This window comes from Antechinus flavipes, chromosome 3 (genome assembly GCF_016432865.1).
Source record: "Antechinus flavipes isolate AdamAnt ecotype Samford, QLD, Australia chromosome 3, AdamAnt_v2, whole genome shotgun sequence".
Taxonomy (NCBI): domain Eukaryota; kingdom Metazoa; phylum Chordata; class Mammalia; order Dasyuromorphia; family Dasyuridae; genus Antechinus; species Antechinus flavipes.
In genome coordinates this window covers 304,402,123-304,421,282 of record NC_067400.1, presented here as the reverse complement: position 1 = coordinate 304,421,282, position 19,160 = coordinate 304,402,123, and the positions used below count along the sequence as shown (strand labels likewise).

At 36.6% G+C, this 19,160-nt stretch overlaps 1 protein-coding gene across 4 annotated transcripts in view; it reads right to left on the bottom strand.

The window, feature by feature from the left end:
* Positions 1–18,870, bottom strand: part of PHLDB2 (pleckstrin homology like domain family B member 2) — a 138,835-nt gene extending 119,965 nt beyond the window's left edge. For 2 of the 4 annotated variants that reach the window (XM_051985267.1, XM_051985269.1), the window contains exon 1: positions 18,703–18,870. The gene's annotated coding sequence lies outside the window, so the exon portion shown is untranslated. The remainder of the gene's footprint in view (positions 1–18,702) is intronic. The other 2 variants (XM_051985268.1, XM_051985270.1) reach the window with 2 other exon arrangements.
* Between the last annotated feature and the right edge of the window lie 290 nt (positions 18,871–19,160).

Below are 19,160 nucleotides of genomic sequence, written 5' to 3'. Positions count from 1 at the left end.
CTTACTTTTTCTCAGGAATGCTAAATAAATGGATAAAATATTACCCAGCTTGTTTTTTTTTTAAATAGGATTTAATTTTTCCAATACATTCAAAGTTAATTTTCAGCATTCACTTTTGCAAAGCTTCTGTATTCCAAATTACTCTCTTTCTCCCCATCTCCCACTCTCCAAAACTAGAAATCCAATACAGGTTAAGCATGTGTGATTTTTCTAAACATATGTGATCCAATTTTATGTATGAATTCTGATGTATATATTACTTTTGGGTTTATTTTAATCCATCAATACTTATAAAATTACAATAATTATTGCTTATATTTGATAGTTATATTTATGATATGTGTCATTATTTCTAGTGATGGGGTGTGCATAAATAGAAGTACAGTGATGGGGGAAGGGAGGGGAGGAGAGAGGTAGAAAAAAGAGAAAGAAAGAGAGAGACAAACACAAAGAAACAGACACAGAGAGAGATAGAGAGACAGAGACAGAGACACAGAGACAGGCAGAGATCACTAATCAAAATCATGGGATGTAAAGTTAGAATCCTATTGGAACAAAGGTTCCATATCATCAAAACAACTTCCTTAAGGATACAGCTTTAATTATGTCACTCTCCCATTCAAAAATCTTTTAGCTTGATATAATAAAAAGAATCCTAAGAATAATAAGATAAGGGGTTCTCATTCTAACTCCACTATTTAATAAGCTTCAGAAAATTTGGGCAAATTACTCAGTTTCTTTGAATCTCAGTTTCCTTATATGTAAGCTTAAATTCAAACCCAGGTCTTCTAATTCCATATTCAGTTTCATCCATCTACTAGAATCTTTCAGTTTATTTAACTGGAAGGAATAGAGATGTAGAGAATTAGGTAAATTCTATGGCTAAGTAGTATCAAAATTGGGACTCATCACTTTAAAGATCATCTTACTTCAAATCCAATGCTCTTTCCATTATACCATACTGCCTCTCAAACTATAAGTATCTATTAAATGTCTAGTATATTCTAGGCACTATGCTAAGGATTGTGCAAAATACATATATGCAGTTTAAATAGGAAATTAATAAATACAAGTATATACAAAATAGACAAATACAAGTTAGTTTATACCATGTGTAAATACATTCTTCTAGGAGTTTGTGGTTGGGGTACTTGAAATCAGCCAAATGTTTCCTTCCCTCCTAAATCATTTAGCCTTTTAAAATATTAGAATGCAAACTACAACAGCACTTCTTAAATTTTAGATGGGTTATCTAATTGCTCTTCTTTGGTTTTCCAGGCACAGATACTCACTGTGCTACTTCTTCCATAAAAGGCTATTTTAAACAATGAAGCCAGATGAACACACTGCTATGTTCCTCCAACTGTTCAAAATTACTCTCATCCCCAAAAAATGTCCATCAGGCAAACTTACTAATTCCATTTTAAAACTTTATCAGTAGTATGTAGGCAGAAAGCAAACCATAAAAGCATAGGAAGAGAACATGTACTAACAAGTTTGCTTTTTAATCTCAAGTCACATATCCCTTCAGTTGCCAAATCTTTCTGGAAAATAATCCCTGTCTAGTCTCCCATAAGTGGAACATTCTCCTTTTTACTATCTGACAACTAAGAATGACGTGGCATTGGGCACTACGTGGCACAATGGATAGGATGCAGGGCTTAGCACAGGAAGAGTTGAGTTCAAATCCAGCCTCAGACGTATACTAGCTGTGCGACTTTGAACAAGTCACTTAACCCTGCCTCAATTTTTTCATCTCTAAAATGAACTGGTGAAAGAAATGGCAAACTACTTTAGTATTTTTTAGCAAGAGAACCTCAAATGGAGTCACCGAGTCAGACACAACTGAATAACAAGAATCACTGGTGTCCTTAAAATCTCACCTCCTCCAGGAGGTCAGTCATCATGCCTTAGCTGCTACTTCCGTCCCCTGGAAGGCTATTATCTGCCAACTATTCATTTATCTGGTAAGTGCCAATTTATGCACAAATTGTCCCCCTTCCATTAGAATGTAAGTTCCTTGTTGCAGGAAGTAACTGTTATAGCTTTTGCTTTGTATCTCTAGCACTTAACAAAGTTCCTGGATACATAGTAGTACTTAACAGACACTTCTTGTTGCTTGCTTACCCATAGATGTCCAAATACAAAACCAATGTGAATTTTGTCACAATGAAAGACATTTTGTACATGTAAACATTAAAGCATTTATTTTAGTGATAGTTTGGGGGTACTGTGTCAATAAAATTAAGCAGACAGATGTGAACTGACCTAAAATGGACATTATCATAAAGCAATAAAAGATGGTTCTAATACTTACTGACCAAGTGACCAGCTGTCTTAGCCTTATTCATCTCAGGACTCTAAGTTATAGAATAATTGCTAATAATCTCTAATGATATATCCATTAGGTCACTGTGTCTTGAACAATGTTCTGTTCAGGGATCCCATACTCTGATGCTTCTATTTACATTACCTTAATCTTTTTTCCCTTTTCAAAATGTCTTGTATTTATAGAATTATATTCCTCAGAGTAATATAAGGTCCTTGAAGATAGAGATTGGCTTTTTGTTGTTGCTATTGGTTTTTTATAAGAAGAAAGCTTTTTTTTTCTTCTGGATGAACCTGGGACTGCCATCTTTTTCAATCACACAAGACAGTGTGGGTATGATAAAATATAGAATTTGGATTCAGGAAAACCTATAGACCAAACTTGCCACAGGTACTTGCTCTCAGATACTTATTTTGGGCAAATCATTTAACCTCTCTAAGACTTAATTTCTTCATCTTTGAAATGGATATAATACTTATAAAACAGAGAATAGTGAAGAAAATATTATGTAAGCTTTAGAGCACTGTATCTGGGAAAATAAACTCTGGTCTAATGACCTGGAATAGGAATAATATATTAGGGGTAGGACACAATAGGAAGAGAAGGAATGGATGTGATAATAGGCAAAATGAACCAGAGAGTATAATCAAAGAAGGTCACAGAAATTTCCCTTATAAATAAGCAGAAGGTTTCACAACAACAACATAAACAGGGTTCTCAATGCTAATCCCATATTTTAAATCACTCCACATTTACAATGTTTATATTAGGAGTTAATTTTATCTCCCCTTATACTTCAAACTAACAAGGTATACACAATTCCTAACCAGGTATTTTCAAAAAATTTAGCTTAGAGTTATATTTCAGCCACTGAAATCATTTCAAATTTTAAAATCATTAATGTTTACTTAGCAAGTACAAGACATTTTTTAGTTGTGGCTTTAGTACTATTAGTACAGATTTCTGAAGAAATCAGATCTAAGTGAAAATTCAAATTCTATAACTCTGTCACTTACCTGGTCATTAGATCTCCTTTCCTTCCCTCACTCTGCGAAAAAAGCATGAGACTCTTTCTACTTTCCTAACTTCTTATGTGTTTTGAATATCCTGTATAAAGCCTTATATAGTTAACATTTGAATCCTTCTTGTACACAAGAATCCTTGTGCCTTTGTGGTGGAAGTAAGAGTTCCAGGGGCTCTGCTGTGGATGTATGTTACATGCAGACCCACAGAAGAGTCTAGTCAAGAGACCAGCAGCCATCTGGTGCACATCTGAAGCACCATCAAGGAAAACATACAGAAAGCCTAAACCTGAAGGAAGTTAAAATGTGCAGGAACATTTTCATTTGTTTTCTAATCCACACTGATGGTTTTTTGGTTTGTTTTGTTTTGTCCAGGCCTGCAAAATTCATTGGTGTAAACCAGCTGTTCTCAAAACTTTCAACTCTTAGGACTTTTGATTTAAAAATGACAGAACCAAAGAGCTTTTAACAGCAGCAATAGCAGCAGAAATAATAGATGGCATTTATGTAACACTTTAAGATCTGTGAAACTCTTTACAAAGATCTTATTTTATCTTCACAACAACTTGTGTTTTTGTTTAGGTGGGCTACATCTATCCATATTTGTTATGTTAGAAATTAAAATTGATATTTAAAATACTGATTAATTCATTTAAAGTAACAATAAACCTAAAAATTTAGGTTTTGGAAACTATTTTCCCCCAAAAAATTACATATTATTACAAAATTCTTTAATGTTTGGTTTAATAGGAGACAGCTGCATTCTCCCATCTGCTTCTGCATTCATTCTATTGTGACATATTCTTTTGGTTGAAGTATATGAAGAAAATCTAGCCTTGTACAGATATGTAGTTGGGGGGGGCAGAGGAATACTTTCAAAGACAAATAACATTTTATTATTGATATGAAAAAAGTTTGGCTCTCATGGACCCCCTCAAAGAGTTTCTGGGTCAATAGACTGCACTTTTGAGAACCACTGATATAGACTAAAGTTTCTTAAACTGTGGGTTGAGACCTCATATATTATCACATAACTGAATATGGAGATTGTGAAATTATGATTTATTACCAGTAAATGTTTGATTTGTATATCTATTTTACACACCTATATATTCAGGGTATGAGTAAAAATTTCTTGGGCAAAAAAAGGTGCAAGTGAAAAAAAGTTAATAAACCTTGGTATAGATAAACTCCTGGCAACTTCCTCTATTAGCACAAATGTGCAACTGTTCTTCAATTTATAGTTGTAGTTGGCCTGGAGCACTTAGAAGTTAAATAATTTAATAGAGGATCACACAGCTAATATGTATCAGAGGGAAGGACAGAATCCAATTCTTCCTGACTCAAGCTGATTTTCTATTCATTACTCCAAGGCTTCATCTTTCCCACATCAAAAAAAAAAAAAAAAAAAAAAAAAAAAGCCACAGTCAGAAAGAGATCTTTAATGGATAACATTTGCCCCAGAAGCATACAACCATCAAGGAAGCAGCAGCAGCAACAACAACAACAAAGAAACAAAAAAGTAACCATGGTTGTTTTTTGTAGAAGAAAATGATTTTTAAAAAGTAAACCACAGAAATGTTTTTTAGTGAAAAATCCTACTCATATTCCTTTCTGACTGGTATTTCCTTTCAAATTATATCTGCCAAACAGACACTCTTAGTAAAGCATTACTTTCAAAACCATGTCTCTATCTATGCATGAACACTAACTGTGAATACCAGAACTTCTCTGATTTTAGATTTATGATAATGAAAACAAATTCAAAGGACAATGCAAATAATCTTTAAAAATTCCATTTCCTCCCTCCCCAATTCAGAAGGTTTTAAAGGCCTAGTCTTCACACTTTATCAAATCAAGTCATTGGGGAAATGAGCACAGTGGTATCTTCAAATAGGAACAATGGGAAGATCTCACTATTTACAGGGAATCTCCCTTTAATTTAGAGTCTTCTTTGACTTCCTCAATCACAGTGGCAAATGCCTTTGGTGAACACATATGTTCCTCTTTTTTAATGCCTTAACTGATATTTATTATCAGAGTTAAACTAAACAGTGTTATTTCTATTTTTATATCTTCATAAGGTCCCAAGCGCTTTTGATATATGGATAGGAGACAACTTGCTGAAAAAGTCAGTAAGGTGATGTTTTGTTCTCTAGAATCCAGCAAGATCTTATTTTCTATCTTTCAGCTAATTGTCAGATAATAAAGAAGTATTCCAGTATTGAATATCACTTGCTGAAGCCTTATTGATCCTTACTAATATTTTACCAAGAATGTCCTCCATTCATGTATAGACAACTAAACAATTTGTATGGATGGAATTGTAGACATATAGAATTACAGTACTGATGTTTTATTTATTGATATTAATAAAATTGGAAAATTTTTCTATACCCTTTCTATCTTCTTCAGATATCTTAAGTAAGAATCTATCAATACCTACAAAACCATGTTGTCTTCAGCATAGGCTTCCTCTTTCTAAATATCCTTATTCCAATCTAAGTGCTTTTCTAATCTTTGCTCTATCTAGTTTCATTTCTTCTTTCAGCAATTTATGGAATGTGATGTTATTGTTCAAATGTGGTGATTCTATTATCTTTGAACAGCAGTTTGTTGAAAATTATTTATGTAGAAGTTTACATATTCACATTTATGTATATACATGTGAATGTATGCATTTTTATTTTATTTTTATTTATTTTATTTTTTCATTCATTCATTATACATGTAGCAGAAATTTTGTACCACATAAAGCATACATGGCAAGGAAAGAATGCTATTCTGGAGACTTCAAGTAACTCTGTGGATTCTGCATAACTTAATGCTGAAAAGATCAGCACTTGACATTTGGCAGCAAATTCTAATTGATCCCTTGGCCCATTTACTCAATTTGTAATTGTGGCAAGGAGGACTTTTCTGACACAAGTTAGAAAAAAAGAAATATGTAGACTCTTATTTCAATTCTATAGGACTTGTAGTAAGTAATTTCACCAAGATGGATTGGGAGAGGGATTCTTTCTTTCCCTGATCTAGGCCCAATGTGCTATGAATATACTGTAGCAAAAGTATGTGCCCTGGCTGGAAAAGCCTGAGAATGTACCTTAGGGCCCTAGCTGCCTCCTCTTCTTTTCCTGGTTATAGGTGATTGACCCACAATCCTGAGACCACAATTCCAGACTTGGAAGGTACTTTAAGAGTTTGATGTGTTCAAAAAATCCTGGATCCTCAACTGGTGTGGGAGATACCCTCCATACATCCACTAGAGTAATCCCTACTCTAGTGGGGAACTTTTTTCCTACCAAGGGCCATTTGGATATTTGTAACATCATTTGTAGGCAAGCAGTGGGACATTGTTGTACCTAGCTTTTAGCTCATCATTGCCTGCAGTTGCTTTAGCAAATGATTTCATAGACTTTATACAACCTGTAGCTAGATGTACTCCACCACTGCACTAGAGAGTCTCTTAGAAGTATGTGCAGGTGTGACTAAATAATTTGTTTATCATGGCTAAGGAAGTCTTGCTATCTGATCAATATATTTCATTATTCCATTAATTCTATAGGAATTTTTTTTCTGGGAACAGACTGGGGAGTGAGCTAGATAAAAAAGTTTGAGAAATACTATTTTAGACTAAAAAGTTGCAAATTCATACTGTTTACAAAACCAAACCACTTTAATCACTGGTTTGCTATATAGATAGATAGATATAGATATAGATATATATATATATAAAATGCCTCCTAGGGCCTGGCATATAATAGCAATTTAATAAATGTTTCTTGTTTGTTTGGTTTCAGTTTTTGCCCTCAATCCATCCATTAAAAAGTAAGAAAGATGATAATAATCACTGGCTAAGGAAAACAGTAGTATTTTTAGCCTAGTCTTTTTTTTTAAATAAATTCCAAACTCAGCATCCTCTCATCCCAAGTTCCCCAAACATCCTCCATTGTTTCCCTGCCTTCTTGATTCCCGCCTTTGCAAACATAACCCTCCAGTTTCCCAAATCTTTCTATTCTGAAAATCTCCTCCACCCCCATTTGGCAAATAGTTCCATCTCAACAAATCACCCTAGACCCCATCTTTGCAAACAGACTCCTCCTTGCAAATATCCCTTCCTACACACAGCTTTGTAAACATCCCAGAACACTCTTTAAATGTTCCTGATACTTCCCTATGTTCACCCACTCAGACCTACTCCCTCTACCTCAGCTTCCTGAACTCTCTGTTCATTTACTTTGAACTCTTCTTCCATTATATAATATATATGTGTATATATATACACATATATAAAACAGATGATTAAATGCAGATTATATATCTCAGATGCTCTCAGAACAAGGAAAATGTTTTAATATCAGAGAAAAATTCAAGAAATGCAGTTCTATATAGAAATGAATGTTTGTTTTTAAGCCAAGTAGACTAAATGTTACAGGACCAGGAAGGAGGAGATAAAGGACATGTTTTCACTCCTGCAAATGCCCCTTCTGTTAGCAGTCATAAATCATAATGCATGTAGATCTCTGTCCAAAAGACACTAAAAATTCTTCCCTTTTTTCTCTTCTTTGAGAGAGCTGCCCTTGGCAGCAGTTGATGACTCTTCACTGGCAACATGCATGTTCTCAAACCCCTCAAAAAAGTCCAATATTCAAAAAAAAAAATTGCATCCAGATCATTATCCCCCATATTGATTACAGAAATCATGGTACCCAGAGAAACTAGAAAAATGTTGGTGTACAATATTTAAGATCTCCAAGTGTGCAACAAATTGTCTTGTGTAGAGACTGTTCACAATGTTTTCCTCTAAGAAAAACACTGGAGAGCTAACATCAAGACTATCCACATGGTCTAATGTACATATGCCAGATTGCCTAGCAGGGGCAAAAAATGGGCAAGCTACTTTTCACATTTTATTTTCCTTAAATAATAATAAAGTCCCTGGAATACGTAGAAAATATATTAGCTCTGAAAGTCAGAGGAACTGGTTCAAATCCTATCTCTCATGCTCAAAACCTCTATGACCTTGCACAAGTCACTTAATTACCTGGGTCTCCATGCTCCTCATCTGAAACATTAGACTAGACAAGGCAGACTCTGAGGTACATTTCTTACTCTAGATCTATGATGCTGAAAGAGCCTTTTTCTTCAAACATAATTGATCTTATGATACTAGGATATCTCTTGTTGTCCTGAAAACAAAGAGCTTAGGGGTATGCAGATGGAGTGAGAAGAGGGGATCCACCAGGGAATTTGGACTTAGTTTTGCAAATCTCCAAGTTTTTGTAATATTTCATGAAATAATGGATAACAATATATCGTTTATGCCAATTTATTATTTCACAGAGTTTATATTTTGGGTTTTTTTTCTCTGTTATATTTTCTCAGGTATGTGCGGTGAATATGAGTGTGAATGTGAAGAAAAAGAGAACAGAGAAATCAATCAAATAAAAGAGAAAAGAAATAAGGTATTAAAAAGAGCAGTGAACACTCAGAGAGAGAAGACACACCAATTTATGAAGAGAAGGAGGAGTATAAGGTGAAAAGATATAGTTTTAACTACTTTCTAAAAGAAAAAAGAAATCACATCCTGGAGGCCAAAAATTTACCAACCAAACTGCAGTTGATATACATAGGGTAGTCAGAGGACTTATCTAAATTATTCAGATCCAATCCATACCATCTCTGTCCTCAATTCAAAGAGAGAGCGATGTGCTTCTGGAAAGAAGCTCAAAAACTAAAGCTAATCAATTGTTTTTTAGTCTAAGTGATGGATGTGTCTTGAATAATATTGAACAATCCAAGTGATGATGAAATATTTGGTCAAATAAAATGTGTGGATTATGGAAAGGATCTCTGAGGTCATGGAATCCTAGTGTCTCATTTAATAAATGAAGAAAGGGAAGCACAGAAAGGCTACATGCTTTTTCTACAGTTCCAAGGCTGATAAGTGTTTGAGGTGGAATTCAAACTTGTCTCCTCCTGATTTTAAGCCTAGTTCAGTCTTTGAAGACATCTACACGTCCATAATTAGGGAAAATTATTTTGAATGATTATGGATCTCATTTATTTAGCACTGTAATGCTCATGTAAGTAATGACATCTGCAAACAGGAGCATTTGAAAAGTTTTATCTTTGATAAACCTTTTCCATGATGGTATCCACCATTTTTTTTGAACACGCATCTCCCTGTTTTAGGAGTTACCTGAGAACAATAATTTGAAGTTGGAACAAATCTATCTTGGCTATGACATCATTCACAGAATCTTTTTTTTCTTTCTACTCTTTGTGAACAAAAAGAAGAAAGATAGGAACAAAGAAATGAGCAAGAAAAGAAAAAAAATAGTTGTTATGATTTCTCATTTTAGCCTACTTTTTAAATATTTCCTTATTTATTAGCAACTCTGCCACATGGTGGTGCCAGAGAAGAGAAGGTGCTGAAACTGGTCTTCATCAATACACACTTGTTCAATTAACAAATTGAACTTGAATAAATTTTGCCTATTCACCAATCTGCCAAAGGGACAGGTGGCAAAAAAAAAAAAGACAAAAATGACAGAACTAAACATCCACTGCCCTGGAAAATTGAGAACTGACATTGTAGATGAAACAAATCGTCAAATAGAAATCTGTAGGGACAACTACTTTTCTACGGCCTGTGACAATCCTAAACCATGGTAAATTTTTTCATCATGGTACCCTGGGAAAAGAACTGGATCGCACAACTCATGTTAATGTGATATGCTACGGATATCTCATTCAACATAGCATATATGCTGCATTTTGCTATGCATTCCCGGAGCCTATAATTCCCTGGACCCTGCTGTGGAAAAAAAAAAAAAAAAGCCTCTGTTAATGGTTAGGCAGTGACTTGATCTGGCCAGGAAGGCAGCTAGACTCTCATCCCCCACTCCACAAAGCATATCTCTCCCCCATGTCTAAGCCAGCCTGAGAGGATGCAAGGATTGGCTTTACTCCCACTTTACCCTGCCTTGGTTTCAGCTGAACACAGGTCAAGGCAACAAATCTTCCAGCTACCAACACAATCTGTTTTCTGTGAAGTCCTGTATTCTTGTGAATGAGGCCATGTGGCCAGACAAGCCAAAGACAGCTTCTTATGCAAAAACAAAACAACCAGAACAAAACAAAACCAAAAAAACAAGCTCTGGCAATGTGGATGAGAGGGAGAAACAGAAGAGAAACACAAACTTGTTCTCTAAGGTCCTTACCAGTTCTAAATTTATGATTCTGTGAACTTATAGACATCTACAGCATTTTAAGGTTTAGAAGATCCTTTTTTTGCATCAATTTTATAAAGTAACTACAAGAAGTCTTATTCCCATATTAGGCTCAGACTTGGGGAAAAGGAAATAAATTTCCAACATCCACATAGCTATTCAATTTCTACTCTTAAATGCTGAAAAGGTAAATTGATTAAGCCTATATTTCATGTAGAACTTATCTACAAACCAATCCCTTCCTCCATCTTGTTCCCTTCTTCCCTTTTTCCTTTCCTTTTTTTCCTTTGGTCTTCTTTCCTTCCTCTCTCCCTTCCTTTCTCCTCTACTTACCTTCCTCCCTTTTTCCTCCTTTTTTTCTTTCTTTTTCAAACTTTATTCTCTCCTTCTTTTCCTCCTTACTTTTTTTTCCACTAATGCAGGATGCCTTTTCCTGGTTCCAAAATGACTAAGTTATTAAAATCGGAACATTTCAGATAGAGGACAGGTCGTGATATAGGAAAAGACCATCAACAAGTCACTTATCCTCCATGTGGAGCCTCATTTTATCTGTAAAATAAAAAAGTTTACTAGACATTTAATCCTAAATCTCTGAACTAGATGGTCTCTAGTTTTCCTCTTAGCTCCTAAATCTATGATCCCAGAACCATATATTTTCCAAGGATCAATAAAGACTAAGTTTTGAAAAAAAAGAGGATATGGATGAGTACACATCAACTTGGAAAACTGGTTTGTAAGGTGGATGGCTTTGGTTTGTAGCAGCAAAATATCCTCCCTTCTCTTCATTCCTCTAGGAAAAAAAAAAAACATCCCAAGGATCCTTGAAATATTTATTTAAGTGTTGGGTTGAAGAGAAAAGGAGAAAGGAAGGAAAAATTCATCTAATACAAGGATTCTTAACTTTGTGTGTGTGTGTGTGTGTGTGTGTGTGTGTGTGTGTGTGTGTGTGTGTGTGTGCCATGAGCTCCTTTGGCAGCCCTTTGAAGTTTATGGATCCCATCTTAGAACGTTTTTAAATAACTGAAGAAAATACTAAATTTCATTTAGAACTTGGTGAAAATGAAGAGAAATTTTTTTTCCTCAATTCAAGTTCATGGACTGCCTGAAATCTATATAACTATGGCATAGTTCTAGGTAAAGAAACCCTGATCTAACAGAATTAACATATGGCTAAACAAATACTGGAAAGACCTCTCCATATTATCTCTTTTATCCAGCACCCTACATTGATCTTGCTTGTTAGTTTCTGATTCTTTACTCATTCTTACAATCATCTATTCCCCCCACATACCAAGATCTTCCTATCTCTGATTTTTCTTTAGAAACGTTTTCCTCCCCATGTTCTTGTCTAGAAAACACAGGGCTGTCACACTGTTCTGGACAGCAATTAACAAGGCATTTCCTTAAAAGCAAATATAAATCACAATTAATATAAAAAGCTGAAGATGTTATTCATGTTCATTTGAGATTATTTTCTTAAATGTCCCAAGGAAAATCCTCTAAAAATTTTGAACATAACATATATAAGTTCACCTGGAGGGATTACAGCCTTCTTTCTGCACATTATTCACTGGCCTTTCATAAAGATCATGTGATCCTTATTTTGAAATCTGAATAATTTTCATGTCCCCTTTTCTTCCCCAAAGTTTTTTTTTTTTTTAAAGCTTTGGAAATATGAAGTATCTCATGTTCTTTCAGCCATTTTCAATAGGACAAACTATTGTTATGCAAGTTCAAAAAAAAAAAAAAAAAACAATGTTCCTGGCAATTAGTTATTCAAGAATTGTTGACTTAATTCTCTTCTTTGATACCATCCAAAAAGCTGGCTTAAGCAATAAGAACAAAAACTGAAAGGAGAATAAGGAAATGAGACAACTTTTGTCACAGCATCTACATACAGTTACACTAAAATAAATTACTTGGAACCACTTTTAAATACCTTATTGTTACTCCAAATACAGATCACAATGTCATAGATAGGAAGGAGTAATCTCAGAAATCTTCTAATCCAAACTCTTCATTTTATAGATCAGGAAACTAAGCCCTAGGTTGGTTACTGGGACTGGATCAAGGCTGTACAGGAGCAAATTGTTAGAGATCAGATCTGATTTCAGGTCCTTCATAAGCATTATCTTTCTTTGGTTTCATAGACTTTTAGTCCCTTATGCAAATTATACAAGAATGGTTCTGTAGCACAGCAGATAGCGCACTGAGTCTGTAGATTCATCTTCCTGAGTTCAAATTTCATCTTAGACATTTCCAAACTGTGTGTCTTTGGGCAAACCACTTAACTATGTTTACCTAAATTTCTTCATCTGTAAAATGAATTGGAGACAGAAATGGCAATCTACTCTAGTATCTTTGCCAAGAAAACCCCCAATGGAGTCAAAAAGAGTTGCACATGACTAAAACAACTGAACAACAAATGCGTGTTATACTCATTTGTCAATTTATGGCACAAAGCTTAGAAAAGCATGATTAAGCATGAGAAGCACAGAGGCAATTAACTTCTAGATCTTTAAAGAACTTTTCTACAGTTTCAGCAATGCAAAGAGATGAGAATTAAAAAAAATAACTACCTATGATAATACTATTTTGCATCACAAAAGCCAAGATCACAAATCTACTGCTAGTTCCCAGGATGTTGTACATAAAAGGCAAAAAGAACTTCAGGAATTCTGGGAAGATGACAGAGTGGGAGATTATCCAAAGTTAGCAGTTCTCTTGCTGCATGAAATAATAACAATAGGGACTCTGAAGTCAGGAGGATCTGGGTTCAAATCTGCCCTTAGATATTTATAATTTACTGTGTGATTCTGGGCAAGTCACTAAACCTTAATTGCCTTCCCTCCCCTGTGTAAATAAATAAATGAATGACAATACAACAGTTTGCTTAGCACTGTGCTAAATTCTATACAATTATCTCATTTGATCCTCACATCAATCTTGCAAGACAGATACCCTTACTATTCCTATTTTATGGATGAAGAACTGAGGCAAAAAGAGGTTAAATGATTTGCTCAAGACACACAGGTTTGAACTCAGATCTTCCTGACCTGTACTCTCCCTACACAACCCTCTAGTGGTCCGCAAGAAACACATAAAGAATCCCAAAATGCTACTGATTCAGCAATTATAGGAAGATTACAATTGAAAAATGACTTGCCCAGAATCCCACAGCTAGGAATTGGTAAATGTCTGAGACCAGATTTGAACTCCTATGCTTCTGACTTCAGGTCTGGTGCTCTATCTACTGCACCACCTAGCTCCCCCATAAAATAATTCTTACAGAAGAAAATATAGCAGAAGGCCAACTCACTACCCGGTCCTCACTCTTGACACTCCTACTCAAGCCTCCCTCAGTACCAATCTGTGCTCCACAGGTTAAGGAGAGCATGTACCTATCTGATCTCTCATGTCTGCTTCAAGTTTAAGGACAGACTTTGGGGAACTGATCTCTTGGCAAGTGCTCCCAAAGGTAAGCTGAAGCCCTAATTCTCTGGGTCCTCCTTCCCCTGACTTGATCCCATCTCCCACAGGTCACCCACCTAAATGCTTGCATCCCCCTAGGCAATTTCAGATTTAGACAAATATTTTACGAGTTAATTCTATATTAGTGTTCCAGGGGAAATGCCCCACACTCATGGAGACTTGAGAACCCTGAATCAGACCAAACTGAAGCTTGAGAAGATAGAATGGGGACAGCTGTGCAGGAGTGTGGAACATGTGGGAACAATGGAGAAGGAAGGAAACCAGAAATATATAGCACTGCTTATTACTATTTAATATAGCTCACAAAATAAACAAAGACAGACAGACAACAATAGAGAGAGAAAGAAAGAGAAGAGATTAAATTGCAAACAGTTTTTGAAATACCACTGCCCCATTAGTGTCTTGGGGGACTCTTGTCCTCTCATCTTTTCTAGTTAGTCTAAAGTCTCAGAGAGGAGGGACTAATAGAAATAGAGGATAGTAGTCTGAGTCATCCTCATACCTGAAGAGATATAATTTCAAGCCTGATAAGCTAGGAAAATAGAAAACTACAACATCAAGGAAATATATTTGGCATTATTTAGGCTATGTGTAAAATATTTCTGATACCAGAAGTAGGTTACTTAATTCCTTCCTCAACAAAAATAGAACATTTGTATTATTTAATTAATCCTAGGAAATTAAATAACTGGATATTATTGTCTTCTATTAAGGAAACTCAGAAATGAATGTCTAATAGAAAGAATGCTGATCAAGAATTCAGACCAGACCTGGGTTTGAGTCTTGGCTGTTACTATCTGATCAAGGTACTTAATCTGATTGTGCCTCTGTTTCTTCATTTGTAGGGAGTGGGGGAAGATTGAATTAGAGGATCTCTAAAATCCCTTTCTGGTAGGAAATTCTATGATTCTTACTAATCTAAAATGATAGTAAATACTACCAGCTTACCTAGGAATTTGTCTCCCTTTTCATTCATCATTCATCAACATATGAAGACCTTTCAGTTTCCTTAGATATCTGAGGACAATATAGAACAACCTTCTGAGTTGACTGATTTTTTTTTACTATAGGTTTCTTTTTCATTTTCTCTCACATTTTTCTCTATATGGTGGGGGAGGAGGAGGAAAGGTGTCTGCTATCATGTCTCTCCTCTTGATTTGGCCAGAGTATAGTAAAAACTTTTTAACAGTTGAAATCTGTTCCCTTAACTCCTATGTATGCATATATTATACTCCTATAACAAAAGACAACTTAAATATCAATTAGTCTTAATGCATATGGCTAGCAGCACCTGTGAAGCTGGATGAAATAAGTGTTTGTTTGAAACTGATTGACTGAAATGTATAAATGTTTCATTTTATACCTGAGTTTAAAAAGTGGCATCTGTTGTGTCTATGATCCCATCTGCTGTCCACTTTACCAGGGATGATATGGTACAGACATTAATGTAATGTCATAGGTCATGAACAATAGAATTGCACATCTCTTCCATGGGGATGCTTCATGAAGACATATGTTATATCGTCCCCTGGGGCTGATGCCAATCAGCCTCCATTCAAGGGCTACATATGGTAAATCCTGACTGTAACATCCCATATCTTAGGCACAGAAGGGTTAGACTTAGGTCTCAAAAGACTCCTTTTAGCCCAATACAGATTTGCTCTATAAGATGAAAATCAGTTCATTCAAACCTAAAGAAAAGTAGTAGGCAATTACTGGTAACTAACACCTGTAATATACTTGGTGATTCCTAAATACCGAGATCTCCTACAGGCAAAAAGAACCTTAAAGTGCATTCTGTTTGGGTAAAGCCAACACATGCTGTAAAACAAGTTCTTGAGGGAGCCAAATTAGTGTTATGAATTCTATTAAAATATGCCCAGCAGCAATAATGTAGTATTATGGGGGATTGTAGATTAAGCAGATCATTTGGAACTTGTTTTTGTTTGATGCAGAAAACATGTACAGGTTAAGAATCAGTTATAAGGGATGACAAAAGACAAACATCTGCATGAGCAATCTAACTCATGAAACACGTGTGCTCTTGGAATAGGTGCAAAACTAATCCTTCTTCCAAGTTTGCAGTTTGGCAAGCTACACTATGCTATGAGCTAAAAATTAACAAAGTCATAATCCCCAGAGCTAGTCTACTAAAAATGATTTGAAATAAATCTAATTCTCTCATTTACTTTTCTATTGTACTTGTGGATTTAAAAAAAGCCTTCTTTTCATAACTGGGATAATAGCTTTTTTGTTGTTGTTGTTTCGATTTGTTCTGAAGGGGGAGGGAATGAAGTAATTTAGCTACTAATTGTTAAATCAATTAAAAGTTGTTCTCTTCCCCTACTTTCCTCCTCCTCCCCTCCCCCTCCCTTTTAACTTCCTTCTCCCTTCCTCCCTCCCCTCCACAATTCTGTAAATAAAAGGAAGTTCTTTTGGAAAGGATGGTGAAGAGCTCTGGCTTCAGTCAAGCTCCTGGAAGATAGAAATTATATGAATTTCTTGCCATAATTTCCTCAGAATCCTCTTATTCTCCCACCTCCATTATGGATCCAGACTGCACCCCCTACAGTCAAGGTCTTGGGCCTCATCCTAGCAGCAACAGCTGCCAGCTGCTTGAAACAGATTGAAGATTGCAAATTGAGCAAAATGATGACTGTACTAAAACCAAACATCTCATTTTTCCATTTGTCAGTGAGACTGGGATTTGTAAACCACTAGGTCTCCAGAGGTGAAGGCTGCATTGGTTACTTACGTTATCTCAAGTGCAATAATTTTTTTCCAAGTAATAATGAATGATTTTTCAATGGAAAATAATCTTTTATAGATCATTCATAATACTTTTAAATGATTAAGTTAACATGAAAGATTACTGTTTCACTATTTTTCAGGAAAATTGTGTTCTTTCTTATGAGTATTTTCACCATCTAAGGCAATAGCATCCAAGAAATAAACTTTTCTTTTTAATACTTAGACAACCTAAATGCTTATTTATTCCAAACTCAACAACTTGTTGCTGTGCTACTAGAATTCAAAAACCCTATTGCTTTCAGGGCATACATTTAATTAACCCTTGATAGTACATTCAAATATCAGACTAATTCGACAAGACTGAATATAAGAATCTCGAAGAAAACATATAATCACCAAAACACTCTAGTTATCAGACCAAGTCAAACAAATCCCCAAACACCTAACATTTCAACACAATTAAAAATATCATTCATACATAATTTGGCGTGTGGGGGGTGGGGGTGCACAAATTTTATTTACCGACATTTTACTCAGTTTTTACAAAGAATTCTTACAAAACTATATTAAGTGATCTCCATTCTCCACTCCCTTCCGCACCTAGGTGGAGCAGTATTCACAGAAATATATTATTTAATAACTGGAGACTTTAGGGGAGTTAAAGGAGTTGGGAGATGAGAGATGAGCCTAGAGCAAAATGGTAAGGACAATGTTGGGAGGATAAAAGGTAAAGGCTTATTCAGAAATTCAGCTATTTAGACCTGGAAAGGTCGTTAACGGTCATCTAGTCCACCTCGTACTCCCATTTTACAGATGAGGAAATTAAAACCCTGTATTGTTCCGGCAAAGTCCTGAGTCCTACAGCACAGAGTTCACTTTAGAACCCAGGTTCTTTGACTTCAAATCTAACACTTTTCTCTCCTAGATCCATTTTGCCTCAGTCTGCCAGGTTTCTCTTTTGCATAAGAAGGGTCGATGGATTTATGGAGGAGGTAGATTCAATTTACAAAGCTCTTTAAAACAGGAAACCCCAGCCCTTGGAGCTACTGCCTGTCAGCCTTTTAATTTCCTGGCTCTGGCTCGGGTGAGCCAGGTCTTCGGTGCTTTTAATAAATGACTAACTGGATCTGTGTGATTAAATCTCCCAAACAACAACAAAAAAGTAAACATCCCACTCTCAACGCCCCTCCTCAACCAGCTGGGGCTAGCTCGTAGTCTCTGTTTTTCGAAGTTGAACGCAGGGGATATGTCAAACAAGGCAACAAAAGCCGCGATCGGCTTCGGAGGGTTTAAGACAGAGGTAACTAATTTTCCCGCACAGTAAAGTAGAAAAAGTCTCAGCCGGGAAGCTCCCACCCAAGTTCCCCGACTGTTTCTTCCTCCCAAAGTTCCATAACTTGCCAATGTTGGCTCCCATTCCACCTCAGGGTAATCCCAACTGGGGTAGCCTCAGTTCTGCACTTCTGTCCCAAATCCCCAGCCAAAGGGAGGTGCTTGTGGGGTCCCTACAAATTTCTTCAACTCTCCCTTTCGGAGTTGTTAGGAGAGAATCTTGCATAGTCTGTCCCCTATTTTACAAACGCTGCTGCCGAGCCCCCCAAGATGAAGAAGAGTACCCCTTTAGCATCCGCACTTCCTCTCTGCAGACAGCTCATTCTAGCCCCAAGACCCTGAGATTCAGCGGGAAGAGGAGTTCCCCTAATATCTCCACGTCTCCTTCTTGGTGCCCCCTCCCCAAAAATCATCATACAATTTTTGGCTGTTTCCCATTCGACTCAGTGTCTTTCTTTACGCAGCAGACCCTCGAACCTGCTTTTGTTCCTATGCACAGGGTGAAAAAGAGCGAAGAAACTTCTTGTCTGTCTCCACTAACCTTGTCATCCTTTCTGCTGCTTCTTGCGGCGAGTTCCTGAAGGTCCCTCTCTCCCCAGAGTGCCCTTGTCCTTCCCTGCCCTGCCCTGCCCTGCTCCACTCTGCGGAGTCCCAATCTCAGTCAGTCTGTTCCAGCTGCAGCCCGCCCTCTTCGGACCCAGACTGAGTAGCGCTGGCCCCCCACCCAAGGGCCCGCCAGATCTCCTCTACCTCCTCCTACTCACCGCCCGCAACCGGCTCCAACCAACTCCGGCCAGAGGGGTAGAAAGAGCCCCTTGCACCCACTGAGCCTAGGAGAAAGCACACAGCTCCCGTCCCGCCCCCGCCATGGGGCAATAGTCCTACTCACCAGTCAGTGACGCTGACTCTCTAGCCCGGGGTAGGAAGGGAAGGAAAGGAAAGGTATTTACGCGGAGCCATCTGTGGTAGCTCCCCCCTCCTCCAGTCCAGTGGTTGGCT